The sequence below is a fragment of the Pyxicephalus adspersus genome, chromosome 1 (genome assembly GCF_032062135.1).
Source record: "Pyxicephalus adspersus chromosome 1, UCB_Pads_2.0, whole genome shotgun sequence".
Lineage (NCBI taxonomy): Eukaryota > Metazoa > Chordata > Amphibia > Anura > Pyxicephalidae > Pyxicephalus > Pyxicephalus adspersus.
Window position 1 is genome coordinate 53,562,521 of NC_092858.1, and position 14,534 is coordinate 53,577,054.

The 14,534-nt window shown below is 36.0% G+C and overlaps 1 protein-coding gene across 3 annotated transcripts in view; it reads right to left on the reverse strand.

The window, feature by feature from the left end:
• PCDH9 (protocadherin 9) overlaps window positions 1-14,534 on the reverse strand; it is a 1,263,257-nt gene that overhangs the window by 1,038,174 nt on the left and 210,549 nt on the right. The gene's annotated exons all lie outside the window — the stretch shown is intronic.

Here is a 14,534-nt window from a genome sequence, read left to right on the forward strand (position 1 = left end):
TTGTTTTACAGTGCTGCAAAGGCCAAACAGAGACTTACTCATTTTTAAGGAAATTATAGTAAACAACAAAACAATAGATATGTTATGCACACAAGAGTAATATCTATTCCCGCATTTCATTTTTTTTTTTTTTTTTTTACAAAATAACATTGTCTGAACTAAACATTAAGCAACAGTTAGCATCAACAACAGAAAGCAATTACTTTATTGTGTTCTGCCTGGCTTGTGTGTGTATATATATCCAAAGCCACATCTTTTTATTTTTTTATTTTTGATAGGTAAAGTGGTTAGAACATTTGTCAGGGTTTTATTCCTACTTATGACCATGTTGGAGAGATTTACTTTCTTTCTCTCCATTGATCACTGTCCAAAATTAGAAAAAAAATAGAAATAATAATAAGAGATACTTCTTACAGTGACAACAGTGAGAACTTTTTTTTCCTTTTACATTTTATTTCATCTCTTGGTAAATTCAAAGTACAGGAACTGAAAAGAAAGCTTCCCAAATGGTTTAAAAAATAGAAGAGGTTTTGAATATTTCCTACTGCATTTAAGACTAAAGAATATACAAAAAAATACTGCAGTAGAACATTTTGAATAGTGGATTTAAATAAAAAAACTAAAATTATTGCATGTCATGTCCTTTTTAAGGCATACATCTTTTCCCCCCAAAATCAACTTTTTCATTGAAAATTAATGTTTGCTGGATATGCCTCCATTTTTTTTCCTAACTTTCGGCAAGAATATGAAGAAAGGGAGGATATACAGGTATTAAATATCATTCTTTAGTATATAACAAACATATAGTTATGACACTCTCTCAGGGAAACTCACACTTTAATGTCCCTAATATAGTATAACACATTTTTCTTTGAAACAGTGAGTGTGTAGTATACATGGTGGTAGTGCTCATTCTGCGACGAAGTCCTGAGGGTCTACAATACTTATTCTGGCACTGTCATACCTAACACTTCAGCTGTCTCTCTCTTTTCAAAGGTTCCAGGTCCTGCTATGTTAGCAAAGAATGGCACACTGCAATATTTTCTGGCCGCGGCCAGAGAGGTGATTGCAAGACATTGGCGCACTCCAAAAAGCCTTTACCTTTGGGAATGGTTCAAGGTGCTTGACTACGTTCTTGATATGGAGGAGCTAGCTACTGAGGAGAGTGATATATAGGAGTTTTTGGCGCATCTGACGTAACTTATCCTTCTGATGCTCCCCTTGGAGGCAATGGGCCTGATTTATTAAAGCTCTCCAAGCCTGGGGAGGATCCACATTCATCAGTGAAGCTGGGTGATTCAGAAAACCTGGAATGGAAGTAATTTGCTAGCAAATGTTTTGAGTCCTGGACCAGATCCATTCCAGGTTCGCTGGATCATCCAGCTTCAGTGATGAAAGCCACGGAGAGCTTTACTAAATCAGGTACAACGAGTCTTGGATATGGTGGAAAGTAACCTCCTTTGCAACTAGATCCCCCTTTCCTTATCCACACCCTTTCTTCTTGCCTTACCCCCATTCCTCTAGGTTACCCCTTTTTATTTTCACCTTATCTTGGGTTAAGCTGTGTTTAGAATGAAGGTTATTTATCACTGCCTCTGTTTGTTATGCAAGCTATTGTCAGATATGGCCTCTCTTTTTTAAGACTCTCTCTTTTTTATCATCTATCCATCATCTGCACTTCATCCTCTGTATGGCAAACATGTTCTGTATGCCTATTTGCTACATTATGATCATATATGTTGTTGTCATTATATTCCTTTTTGTTTGGTCTCTGTATTGCTATGCAAACATTTAAACAAAAGGGAAAAAACATAGCATGCATTTGCAAATAATGTATGGCCCAAGGTGTGAATCTTTGGCCTTAGTGCTACAAGGCAAAATGCTAGCCACCTAACAACCCTATGTAATAAAGAACTAACATTCTTACAGTACTTGGACAACCTTTATGTGGATATTAACATTTTTCAACATTTTATAAACGTTACACTGCAGAAAACCTAGAAGCCTCACAGCAAGAAAATATTACTACATTGCCATGTGTGCTTCTCTATCCATGGTGTCTTTGAAATTCTTATATCCTGTGCACTGTTCCATGTCCTTTGACTTTTTGAATGAAATAGGCACACAGAGATATAGTGCTATACTGTTTTTCGGAGCTTGAAGCGAAAAACACCCAAAGCATACTTTTTTCTGACACCCTCTATGACAGCATAGATATCAACTAAGATGACATTTTTTGTCTGATCCTCTATCATTATCTTGTCAGTTTAAAGATAAGCATATCCTAAACATGCTTAAAGGATATGAACGTACATCTATTCATATGCATGCAAGTATCAGAAAAAAAATAATCTTTGAAATGTCAGATCATTTTCTAATCTTTGACCACTATCTAATATCTATAGCTAGCACAAAGATACCAATCCACAGACAGACTATCTGATAGACAAGGACATAGATTTCTGTTTACAAAGTAAAAATATTAAACCTGCCTATTAAAGTGGAACAATAGTTCCACAATTCAAAATTGCAAGCAGCCGGATTTTTGCGGAATGGTCAGAATGGGCTGGTGATATCCCTCTTGCAATAAAATATACTTACCTGCCTGTTCTCAATCTTCTTATTTAAATACATGTGCGGGATGCCAGGATATTCTGGGTATCTCAGCATCCCCTGTGGCTATCAGAACTAAATGAACTCCCATGCGCTAAATGATCATCCCATCCTGTCCAATCAAGATGGCCCAAGATCCAACACCACAGAGAAGAGTGATGACCATAAGGGACAACTGGTGAATGAAAATAAAAAATTGGGACTAGACAGGTTAGTCTTCTTTTTTTGCAAAAGGGGCAGAAGATGCAATACAGGACCTGCCTAATAACATTTTTTTTAAGTTTATATTTAGCTAACTAAGGTTCAGTAGGAATTTATATGTATTTAAAGCGATAATTGAAATTCACTCAGCTGAAGTCAGTTCAATACTATTGCGATATACTGGGCACAGCTGGTTACCACTCCAACCACTCATTACTGAATAGGAGTAAGGGCCCTTGAGGCCGTTGAGGCATATGATCGATCTTTGGAGTAGTACAAGTTTAGAGTCTTTGGCCATCCATCAACACCTTTACCTTTGTATCAAATGATGTTTTCAGATTAACCACCAGTACCAGATTGAGATATAATATGGAGAATGCATCCCTTAAAAAATAATATATCTGTGTGTGTATATATATATATGTGTATGTATATATATATATATATATATATATATATCAGTCTTGTTTTTTAATCTCAAAATGTGGCATGTATGTATTAATACAATTCCACTGGTACTGTATCTAGCAGGAATTCTATAAAATAAATTTTATACAATCCAGTTATATCCAAGAAGCGTCTTGTCATAGCTTGTCATTCCCCATGTGTATTACATTTGCATAATGATTCTTTCTTACTCTCTTGACAGTGAAACATATTCAGATTGCTAGTGTCTCTTTGTGACTATATATTCTGATTATTTACTTGTATTATTGCGTCAGTTTTAATATTCAGCACAGAGTTGCAATTTTGGAAGAAAAAATAGATCAATAAGGATTGAATCATAGAGTTATTATGAAATGGAGATTAAGATTTGCATAAATGTTGCAGAAGTAGAAAAAAAAGGCAAAATTTGTGTCAGGTTTCATTACCGTCACTGAGCATTTATAGAAGTTTGCAAGTTGAGGCTTTTTCATGCACTTACATTATAAGTAGTTTATGGAAAATAAGCCTTGGTTTATACTAAGAGCATTGGAGCAGTTTCGTCAGGTATCAGTGGAAGAAATGTTGCTGTGAATCATAGTGATAACAGAATTAATTTTATAAAGTATATATAGCACATTTTTTATGCATTCACAGTTTTCAGCCTTGTTTGTTTTACACGTTTTACACATTAAACAGACTTTATTTAATAAATGGTCATAGTGTGTAAAAGTGGTCTTAAGAGAGCAAAGTCATTATCAAGGAAACACTGTGCAAATGTTAAGCATAAACATTACTTAGCTTGTGAACACTTGATCAGGTATCTCTGAGGCTAGGTAAGCTTTAAAATGGAACTAATCCATTGCTACTGCCACTATCTTCCCCGAGTCTTCTTCTGGGTTTGGGTCTTTGGCCAAGAGCAGAACCCAGGGGAACAAACATTGTTCTGGTAAAGTTGCTGAAAATTTTTAATACTTTCCCCAGCTTGGACCTTTAAATAAATTCCTAGATAGTTAGGTGACTAGTTGGGCCTCTTCAATATTAGACAGCAGAAGCAAAAAAATATATATACCAAACACCAACAGAGCCTAGAATAGTAAAGCTCAGCCTAGCTGAATCTACAAAATAGGGCCACTACTGCCTAAAGGGGGCCTTGCTACAAAATGCAAGATCTGCCTATATTGTTGTCACACCTAGAGATGCAGAATACAGAGGTTAGGTAAACATACCTTCTCTATCTTTTTCTGTGAGCAATTTACACCTACTGTATAAACAGCATGTTTTTTTGTAAAAGTGAAAGGGGCCCTGGCAGTTCCAATGGAAAGTCTTTTTTAAAAAGGAATTAATTGAAAAGGATATAAAAATTGTAAGCAGAGAGGTAATTTATTGGAATGGAAAGATAACACCTCTTTTGCAATAAAACATACTTATCTACCTTTTCACAATCTTTTCCTAAAATGTACACTAAGCTGTACATCTTGGAATACCACTGGCTGCTGGGAATGGATTCATTCTAGCAAGTATGCATGGGAGTTAAATCATTTTAGCTAGCCAATCAAGATAGCCAAAGATCTCGGGCCCAAAAGAAAAGTTGGTGGAGATGGCAGCACATGGTAAAGGCAGGTGAGTTTATTTGAAAAATTGCAATCAGGTAGGTATGTTTATTTCATTGCAGAATGGACATCACCCTTCTCTTCTGCAATAAAGGACCTGCCTATTCACAATTTTAAATATTTTACTTTTAGGCAGGGTCGCTACTCAGGTTTACTTTACCCACTTTGGATATGTTTGAACATATACACCATCCATGCATAGTTCAGTCTCCATCCACCAGTCGTTACCACCAGCCATTAGTTATACTATAAATACCTGTTATTGCAGTTTCACTAATGATCTGAGCCAAGAAGTGAACTTTGTACATAAAAGCATTTTATTTTTATATCTAAGCAATGCTCAGGCAAAATGCTAAATAGCTAAGATTTCACTACATTTAACATGAAAAAAGCTTTTAGTATCAGACTTAGCTTTATGTAGATGAACCTGATGTTTAAACTTGGAAACTCAAACCTGGAAATCTTTTTCTTTATTTTTTTTGTTTGTTAATGCATAGAAACCATTGATATAGTTGCAGTTTTCTTATAAAATATTGATTTTACTATTGTTCATAGAAATATTGATTCCTTTGCAAATAAATTTAATGCATACCTTAAATCCTACAGTAGCTAGGCAACAGCTGACACATGTGATTATGGTGAAATGTATCAGGAATATTGCTGCTGCTTTCCATTTACAGGTATGTTTACTAGGGATTGCTAGCAGACTCTAGAATGTAAAGGCAATCACCTTTCTTGTTGACTATTCCCACATGTGCTTTCCTAATATCATACAATTTCTCATACCTGAGACTTCTACTATACAGACTAAAGAATGGCAGAGCCTTTCTTGGCAAATGACAGATTATGTTTCTAGACTAACACTAGCAAACATCACTTATGATACATAGAAACATGCACCACTCTAGGCCTTTTACATAACCTTTCCACTTTTATTTGTGCAGGTGATCCTGAAACATTTTCTAATGCAGCATGGCTCAGAGGTTGGCGCACTGGCCTTTGCAGCACTAGGTCCCAGGTTCACTATCCAGGACAGTATCTGCGTAAAGTTTGCTTGTTCTTCCCGTGTTTAAATGGGTTACCTCCAGGTACCCCCGTTTCCTCCCACATCTCAAAAACATGGAGTTAGATTGATTGGCTTCCCCCCCAAAATTGGCCTTAGACTGTATTAAATACATATGACTGAGGTAGGAACATTATATTGTGAGCCCCTTTGAGGGACAGTTAGTGACATGTCAATGGACTTTGTACAGTGCTGTATAATATGTTGGTTCTATATAGATAATGTGTAGTAATAATATTATTATTTATAATGCATGTATCAAACTTTATAGAGAAATTATATTTCCATCATTAAACAGCAAAGGGAGATGTTTGTGCATCCCCCACCACTTGTGATAAAAGTGGTCTTTTTCACTTTTAGTGATATAGGGCATTCTGGAGCATCTTCTAAAAAACTTTATGGAGAAATGGTCGTTCCGTCCTTTACTAGTGTAGGGGATCTTTGGGCCTCCTCAATTTCAAATCAATTTCCAAGATAACTCCTCTCACCACATCCTCCCTATTACTTTAGTTTCTATAATGAATACTCTAAATAACATCAAATCAAAGTGAAAGGCATAATAAGGAGTAGTCAAACAGGGAAACAGCTAGCATGATAGTAAAAAAGCCAACCAATGGCATGTCTGAATCCTGTTGATATCCCTAAGCAGGAGGTAGCATTAGTAGCCCTTCTCAGTTCACCTCTGTGTATTAGAGAACACTTCCCCTATGTAGTTCTAACACATTTCCCTTCCTAGGGCAACTATGTTCCTTCTCCAGAGATAGAGTACAGGGAGTAAGCACTAGGTCAGAAAGTATGCTACTGGAAGAATCACTAAGTAATAAATTAGGAAAAACAAAAAAAAAAAAGATTTAAAACCTAATACTCATAATATTTTCTTTATTGCTATTTTGCTTTTGTGTTGTTTACTTTGCATTAGGATGCATTGCAATAATGTGCATTATACCAAATCATTCTTTGTCTTCAGGTCTTTATTTTGAATTGCACCCCAACATTCTAACCCAATAGACCTCTTATACACAGGCATTTATTTAAGCACATCACAAACAGTAAGACAATACCATGTATTGTGCTGCACTGGAAACGTGATACATGCCCTGTGCTTGACTGTTAACACACGTGTGTTAGTTCAATACATCAGAACCAAAAAGTCTAAACAGGATGCAGGTCAATTGTACAAAAATGACTCCACAAGGTTTTCACTATGCTTTTTGCGGTTCTCTCGGTTGTCTTTTGAGGACAGCATATTTAAATCAATTCAACAATTACAGATTGAGGGAAGCTTACATAAAGAAGTAATCATCACCAATGATCTCAGTATAATATTTTAGCCATTTGTAGTCTCAATATTTTGGAGCAGCGGTCACCAACCGGTAGTCCTTGGACCACTGGTGGTCCGTGAGAAGATCTTTATGCCTGAAAACAATAACATTTACCAATTGTTGCCTTAGACCTATTGCAGCTTGCAGAATACAGTTAGCAAAGAATATGAATCATTGCTCCATATTGGTCTACAAGAAGGTTAGTTGATTTCTACTTTATTATATTTATGGCACCTATGATCCTGATGTTCACAACCTAGTGATGCCTTTGTGGACTTATATAACACAGTGGAAGGTATAATTAACACCCTACTTGTTTAAGTATTTGTTCAATCTTTTCTTCTGGTCCCTATAGGTCTCCGGTTTCACACTCACACTTCCCCAGAGAGGATGGGCAATTAATAAACTCAATACTACATTAAAATAGCCACTGGAGACAACAATTGTTAATTCATCCATACTTCGCTGTAAATATGATTCTTCCTCTGGTAGTTTTTACGAGGATGGTCATACCCCAACCCACATACCATACACACTGCTGTGAGATCTTGCAGCTACTAAAGGAAGTACAGTTGTCTATCATGGACCAGAAGCACATTCTTTATGGATGTTATAAATTCCTTATGGAGCCCTATAAATGCTGTGTAGCAGCCATAGTGAACATGCATACAATGAAATACAATATGCACATCAAACCCTTTGGGAAACATTGAGCCCCAGATTAAGAATATTTGTTGCTACAGGTTGCATCATTTTTCATGCAGTCATTACTTTTTGCTCTGTTTTATTCAATAACCCCCTAGAGATCTTGGCCGTAATTAAATAAACAATTTTATGCACTAAAGCTATATGTACTAAAGAAGACAAAACTCATAAACCATTTTTGTGTCCCTTTCTTGAATGTGGGAGGCATACAGGCATATGAGCCAGAAGGGAAGTCCCTCCGCACATTATCCCACTTTCCAAGCACCTTTGAATTCACAGATGCAATATTGTCTGCTATGATAAACCACAGTGCTTGGGTACAACATTCTCCTCGAAAACAGCTTTCATCTCTTTTTGATATAAATGCCATGAATCATCTTATCATTGTATTTCTGTTCTATGCCTCTACTTATCATTACAAAAGCAATCGATCCAAGCCTGTCTAGAAGTTTAATAAACTGTCATCACAGTCATTGGTCTAGTTTGATAGCTTGAAGCTGCTGCATGGATCTGTAGCAGAAAAGAAAGGCTGCTCGTAGTTGATCAGGTGATTTGTATCATTTGGCCATTAAAGGAGAAGAGAAAAAAAATCCATGATACAAATGATTTCTAAAGAGCACTCTGTAATTTTCATTATTCCCATTGGAAGGTACTGAACACTTGCAAGTAGTAACACTCTACATCTTTAGCGTCCACGGAGAGAAATATTTACTGTTATGACAAGCAACAACACATTTCTCTAGGAATAAAGAAGATAAGTGACATGCATTGGAGGCATTCTATACATACTCTGAAGTGAATGTTTCTATAATAAGATTAGGCTTATTAAAAGAACACAACCTAAAGCTAAAGTCACAGAAAAAAGGAAGGCACATGGTGGAATGTGTGACATTCATTTTTTGATCTGTTTTCTCTTATCTTTTTGTGTCATCTCTGCCACATATTAAAATCAATGGCTGGAAATCATTATTTACCTTGCACGTTGTCAGTTGTTGAAGGTATTTCAAGAGGAATATGTTTATCTTTATTGCCTGCATCGTAACATCTACAGCCTAATTTAATAAGAATTCTTTCCCTTAAGTGCAGCAAGCCTTGGTAACAAATAAACATTCCTCCTTTACTGGTCTGACTTAAGCAAAATTCTGATTGGTTGCTTTAAGCTACTGCATGTATGAATCAGAAATGTTTATTGAATAAGGAAGTTATTTTTAGGGAAAAATAACTGATCAATACAGTCTAAACGTCAAGTACAATATATTAGTCCCAAAATAGCATTTCTACTGGCATTGATCAGTTACTTTTAGGTCTATTCTAAACAGACATTATATTTTACTTCACTAGGCACTCCTTTTTATGTCTGTTAGAAAAGTAGAAATGCAAATACAGAAATGAAAAAAAATAATGGTCATTTCTTCTTGTTTGTTTCAAACTAACAGTGTGTTCTGAGTAGTACACTAATCATAGACCAATAGAAGACACAGACTGACAGAACCAATGCAAGAGAATGGTTGACAATATTAGAATTCACTAAAGGTTTCTGCACATGGCCTTCTCAGTCAATAGATGGGGGGGTTGACAGCAGCTTATTAGATAAAGTTTAATGGAGGAATCAGCTAGTAACAAAGTTAAGTTTATTACTCATCTATCAATCATTGAGAGTGTATTCTGTTTCTGGAAGATTTTTAAAAAAAATGTATTGGTCAATCATATCCATTCTAGAGCATTTTGACATCTTTCTGGATCATTTGGTAGGGCTTTACATAATGGAATAAGCACCATATGCTTCATTTGGTGACACAGAGATATAGGTTTTCCCAAAAAGTAGCATTATGGACATATCATAGTTATATTGGCACTTTAGGGAAAAAAAATGCAAAACATTCATAAAGCACAGCAGTGATCTGTTCATTTGTGCATTGTGCTCCACTTGATTCAGGAGCAAGCAGAGGTTATTTAAAGTTATTGCAGGAAACCATGAGGATAGCTGGTTGTCAATGTAAATTTAATCAGCCTCTACACCACAGTCTGTTTTTTACATTTTGGCTGTAAAACGCAGGCCACACAATGAAATGAAAACAAAGAATAGGATAAGATTAGTGGATGAACTACTATCTAGTGGAGGAGAACTAAAGTATTACCACAAGACCTTGATGTATTTTCCCCAAAATGTGCTAGCAAAGAAACATTTTCCAACATTGTTAGAAACGTATGTAGTCTAGCCAATATTGAATTACTGCCATTTAAAGTATGAAACTGTAATACAGCACGAGACCTGAGATAATGCTATTTCCAAGCAGAACCAATAGAACAGACATCATCTGGGAAATAGCAGGATTTTTGCACAAGCCTTCCTTTCACAAAGTATTTGCCATCTTCCTCATGAAATGGCATAATGGATAGTTAACTTTTTTTCAAATAGGTTTTTTTTTTCATGTTAAGGCTACTTTTGTCTATGATTTATTAGAAAATGTACATTACGCCGAATATATAGGTCGGAGTAATGGTCAGTGCTGTAACATCGGTGCTGATGTAGTTTGTATTTTATTGATTACCGCAAAGAGTTGAGATAACCTAACTGATGTGATTTCTACTACAGACACCCCTTTATTATCACCAAAAACTACAAGCATTGAAGCTTACATGAAGCTTATGTTTATCAATTACTGATTTCACTACTGTATATTCACATTGTATGAGACTTTACTTAAAGCAGAATTTTCCTAAAAATAAAAAAATCACACTTACCTTTACTTTGGCAGAACCCCTCCACACCTAGCCTTAATTTGGTACCGTTATCTACCCTTTTATATAAAGTAAAAATTTTGTTGATAGGTCTACGTTAAGCTTTAGCATTGTGAATATAAAACTGTGCTTTAAAACTAGTTATTGATTGAAAGCATGTGTTCAGTTTGATAGCTTTGTGCTGAGATGTCTATGTGACGTTTACTGCAATATCCACTTTTACGAATGCCTAAAACGGACAGGCAATTGTGGCCATTGTGATTGTGGCCACAAAGCTAAGCTCCACATTTGCAAGCTTCCCTTGTGTGTGTCAGGGGGGAATTAACTCCCTACCTGAGTTACATCATCTTGAAGGTCATCTCTGGGAAGAAAATGAGGAGGAACATAATGGCACCCATCAATGGGACATGGATAGAGGAGACGTGCGGAAGAACTGTGGCATACATGTGTGGTGCAAACAGTGAATAGGCTCATGTTTTATTTAACCATGCTGCTTTAAGTCCATCTCACTGTCTAAAATTGACATGACCGCTTTTCACCACAGTGTGCTACATGTGGGACATTACTATACTACACAGGGTGCCTAGAGGTCTTTAGTAGAGGTTTCACCACTCAAATGTGCCATGGGCTTTACTACCCCTAAATCTGATGAAAATAGGGATGCAATCATCTCCTTAATACAGCTGCAAGGGACAGACAGAGTAGGTACTGGGCATTCATCCTAAACATATTAGAACTACTAGAGAGCATTGAAAGGAGAATGGTCACACAGAGCAATGATAGCTGGCTGGGATGACCTATTCCCCACTAGAACAGATTACCTGGCAGAATTTTCTAATAGATATGGTCAGAAAGAAGTTGGGGACAGTTACAATAAAAAAAAAAAAACTTGGGCTCTTGAAGAATTTATTAACATTTGAAGAACAGCTGCAAGGCTAATGTTTGTGTCATCGTAACCTATATCACAGACACAGACCACTGTTATCCACTTAACACCTAGGTGCACAACTGTATCGGCAAAGGGTATTTGACCCAGTTTTGTTTTAAAATGCTGTTGTGTCTCCTGTGGGATCTAGCAGACAGTAGTGGAACTGGAGTTCTGCCAATTTCCAGCTTCTAACCCTGCTACAATCCATTTTTATGAGAGTGCTATATAGAGCAGAATGCAGTGCAGAGTGTAAACCCTACACTGTTTAGTAGGGCTTCGTAGCTCAATACTAGTAAAACAATAATATTTAGGGGGGGGGGTCAAACAAATATCATATATACATGTAAACTGTGTAATTAGCTGGATACTTAGAGTTTAATCATTGAAAAAAGGTAAAGCAGACTAAATAGACATTTGTGGTGAGTCTTCTATAATGCCAAGAGGGATCATGCCGTGTATATGAGCCCTGGTAGAAACAGAAAATCATTACAAACTACCTATACTCACTAGTAATGCATTTCCCTGAAGTTAACTGATTGATATCTAAACACAGAATGAACAGACTTCATATAACTAGATCCTATAGTAGGTCACCGTTTCCCTCTGTGGGATTTACTTTTCCTTGTGGAATCCATAGTTGTTATGAAGCCTTTCCCTTCTCTCATCATAAATATTTTACATTGTCAGCTAATAGCATGCACACCTAGTGACTGCCAGGTATAAAGCACTATGTAAAAAGACCATAGTGGGCACCAATAAAGGAACTGAACAATTGTAGCCATATTGTAAACTGTTTGCCTTGACAACAAAACCTTAATAGTTAAACAACAGAAATTATGCATTGTTATTCATTTACTCAGCGTAGAGTAGGTGGTAGCTATTTTTTCCACATATAGAATGCATAATAACAATTGTTTATCAATCCTTGTTTTATCTTAATTGTCTCTCTTATCTGATTCTAAAGTTTGATTTATAAGACAAGTGCTTAAAACGTCAATGATGATATTTCCATGTAAAGAAATGTTGGCCCTACAACCAATGATGTTTGACATAATATAAAATTCTTCTTTGAGAGATTACAAAAATAGCTGTGGCTTTTATATTACATGGAAAACTCTTACAGTTAATCATTTCACATTATTTATTATTTGATTAAGGTAGTATTGTTGTAAAAATATGAACATTTTTGGATATCAATTTTGGAAAAGCTGGTAACTATAAAGCATCCTCTATGATATAATAAATGTTACTAATGAAATATGTACACATTTAAATCCCTCAAACATACATGATAGTTAATGTCTGTTTCTAGACAAATGCCACCTAATAGAGTACAATATTTAGTAGTAATTTGTAGAGTCTCTCTCATACAAATTATTTGAAAAATACCTGGTAGTAAATAACATATGCACTTTGTCCTTTATAGATTATGTAGAACCATGGTATTATTACATCCAAAGCACCTTCACACCATTCAACAAAATAACTAAAATATAAAAATGATGAGATCTGAAATTTGTCTGCCTGGAAAACTTAAAATGAAAATGCCAATGAAATTTGCCTAGAATCAGAAAGAACAAGTTGTGTTACCCCTACAGAAGGTTTAGAGCTGATTTATAAAAGGGCTGTGATCGAGGGATGGGTTATAAGAAAATCTTTAGTAATACAGTATGGAGGCTACTATGGGTAACACTTTTTCTTTTAAGTTTTCTGTAGTTTTAAAGCCATGTAAAGCATGTTAATGTCCTAAAATGTAAAGCCAGAGAAACCCAGACAATGTGAATTTTTAGATGTTGGTCTCCATATTTCTTAACAGGTTTCCGAAAGTTTAGTGTACCCAAAAAAGATCTAAGAAAACATTTTAATTTTGTACAGAGATCTAATTATATTGAAATGAGTTCTACAAATTAGCAACAACACTATATATAGGTGCCTAATTGTCATTGTATTTTTAGAGGATTATTGAATTTTTAGTACAGTTATCCTATGAATAGCACACCTTCCAATCCAGCAACATATCCATATGTCTCCTGCTCCTTGAAGGTCTTTGCTGTCCAACCTGCTAAATATCTTCTGGCTGGGTTTTGAGTGGGTATTTCCATAAGAATAAATAGGGATCCTTATCCATTTAGAACCCAGACAGAAGATATTTAGGGGGTTGTAAAACAAAGGGAGGTCCTATGGTAAGGACATTTGGAAAGGACATATGGAAAGGACATGTATTTGGCCTAATTCTTGATGGGCTTTCCTTTGCAGTTAATGCAAAATCCAGCACACCTGCACAAAAAACAGAACTCCACTGATGCTGTTGGTGAGAAGGCTGTATGGCTCCCAACGGGCTGCCCAACAGAGAGGAACAAGGGAGGCATTAGACTTATGGTGTCAGCAAGGGAAGAGAATTTCCATTTAAAAGATGACCCCACTAAAAGTACAGTTGTTGTGGCTTCCTGTTTTACCAATTGGGGTATTGCCCTCCACATACAATGCTCACAGAGGTGAAAACCTTCCCTTTTTTTCTCATTTTTTTTTTTTTACATGTTTTCAATTTTTCAGTACACTGAAAACAGTGCAGCTATTTTCTTATTCACTTCAGCTAATCTTTATTTTTTTTAGCTTTATCCCAGGTGTGTTCTATGCCTTTGCAAATCACAGCTTTGTTTTGACCTGTCAGCCAGCATCAGTTCAGCACTTCCTCCATTAGCATAGCTTAGGAAGTACATACAGGTAATACTTAGGGGACTGAGTCTGATATTGAAACAATGACAGTTATATTAACTAACATAGTTATAATCAGCACGCCATATGTTTCAAAAGGAGTCCTTGGCCAGAAGATACCTAGCGTTCTGACAAATGGAGCTGTTTTACAGTTTGCCCGTGCTTTGTACTGTGCATGCTCTATATAGCAAAGCTATATTAAAAGTTTC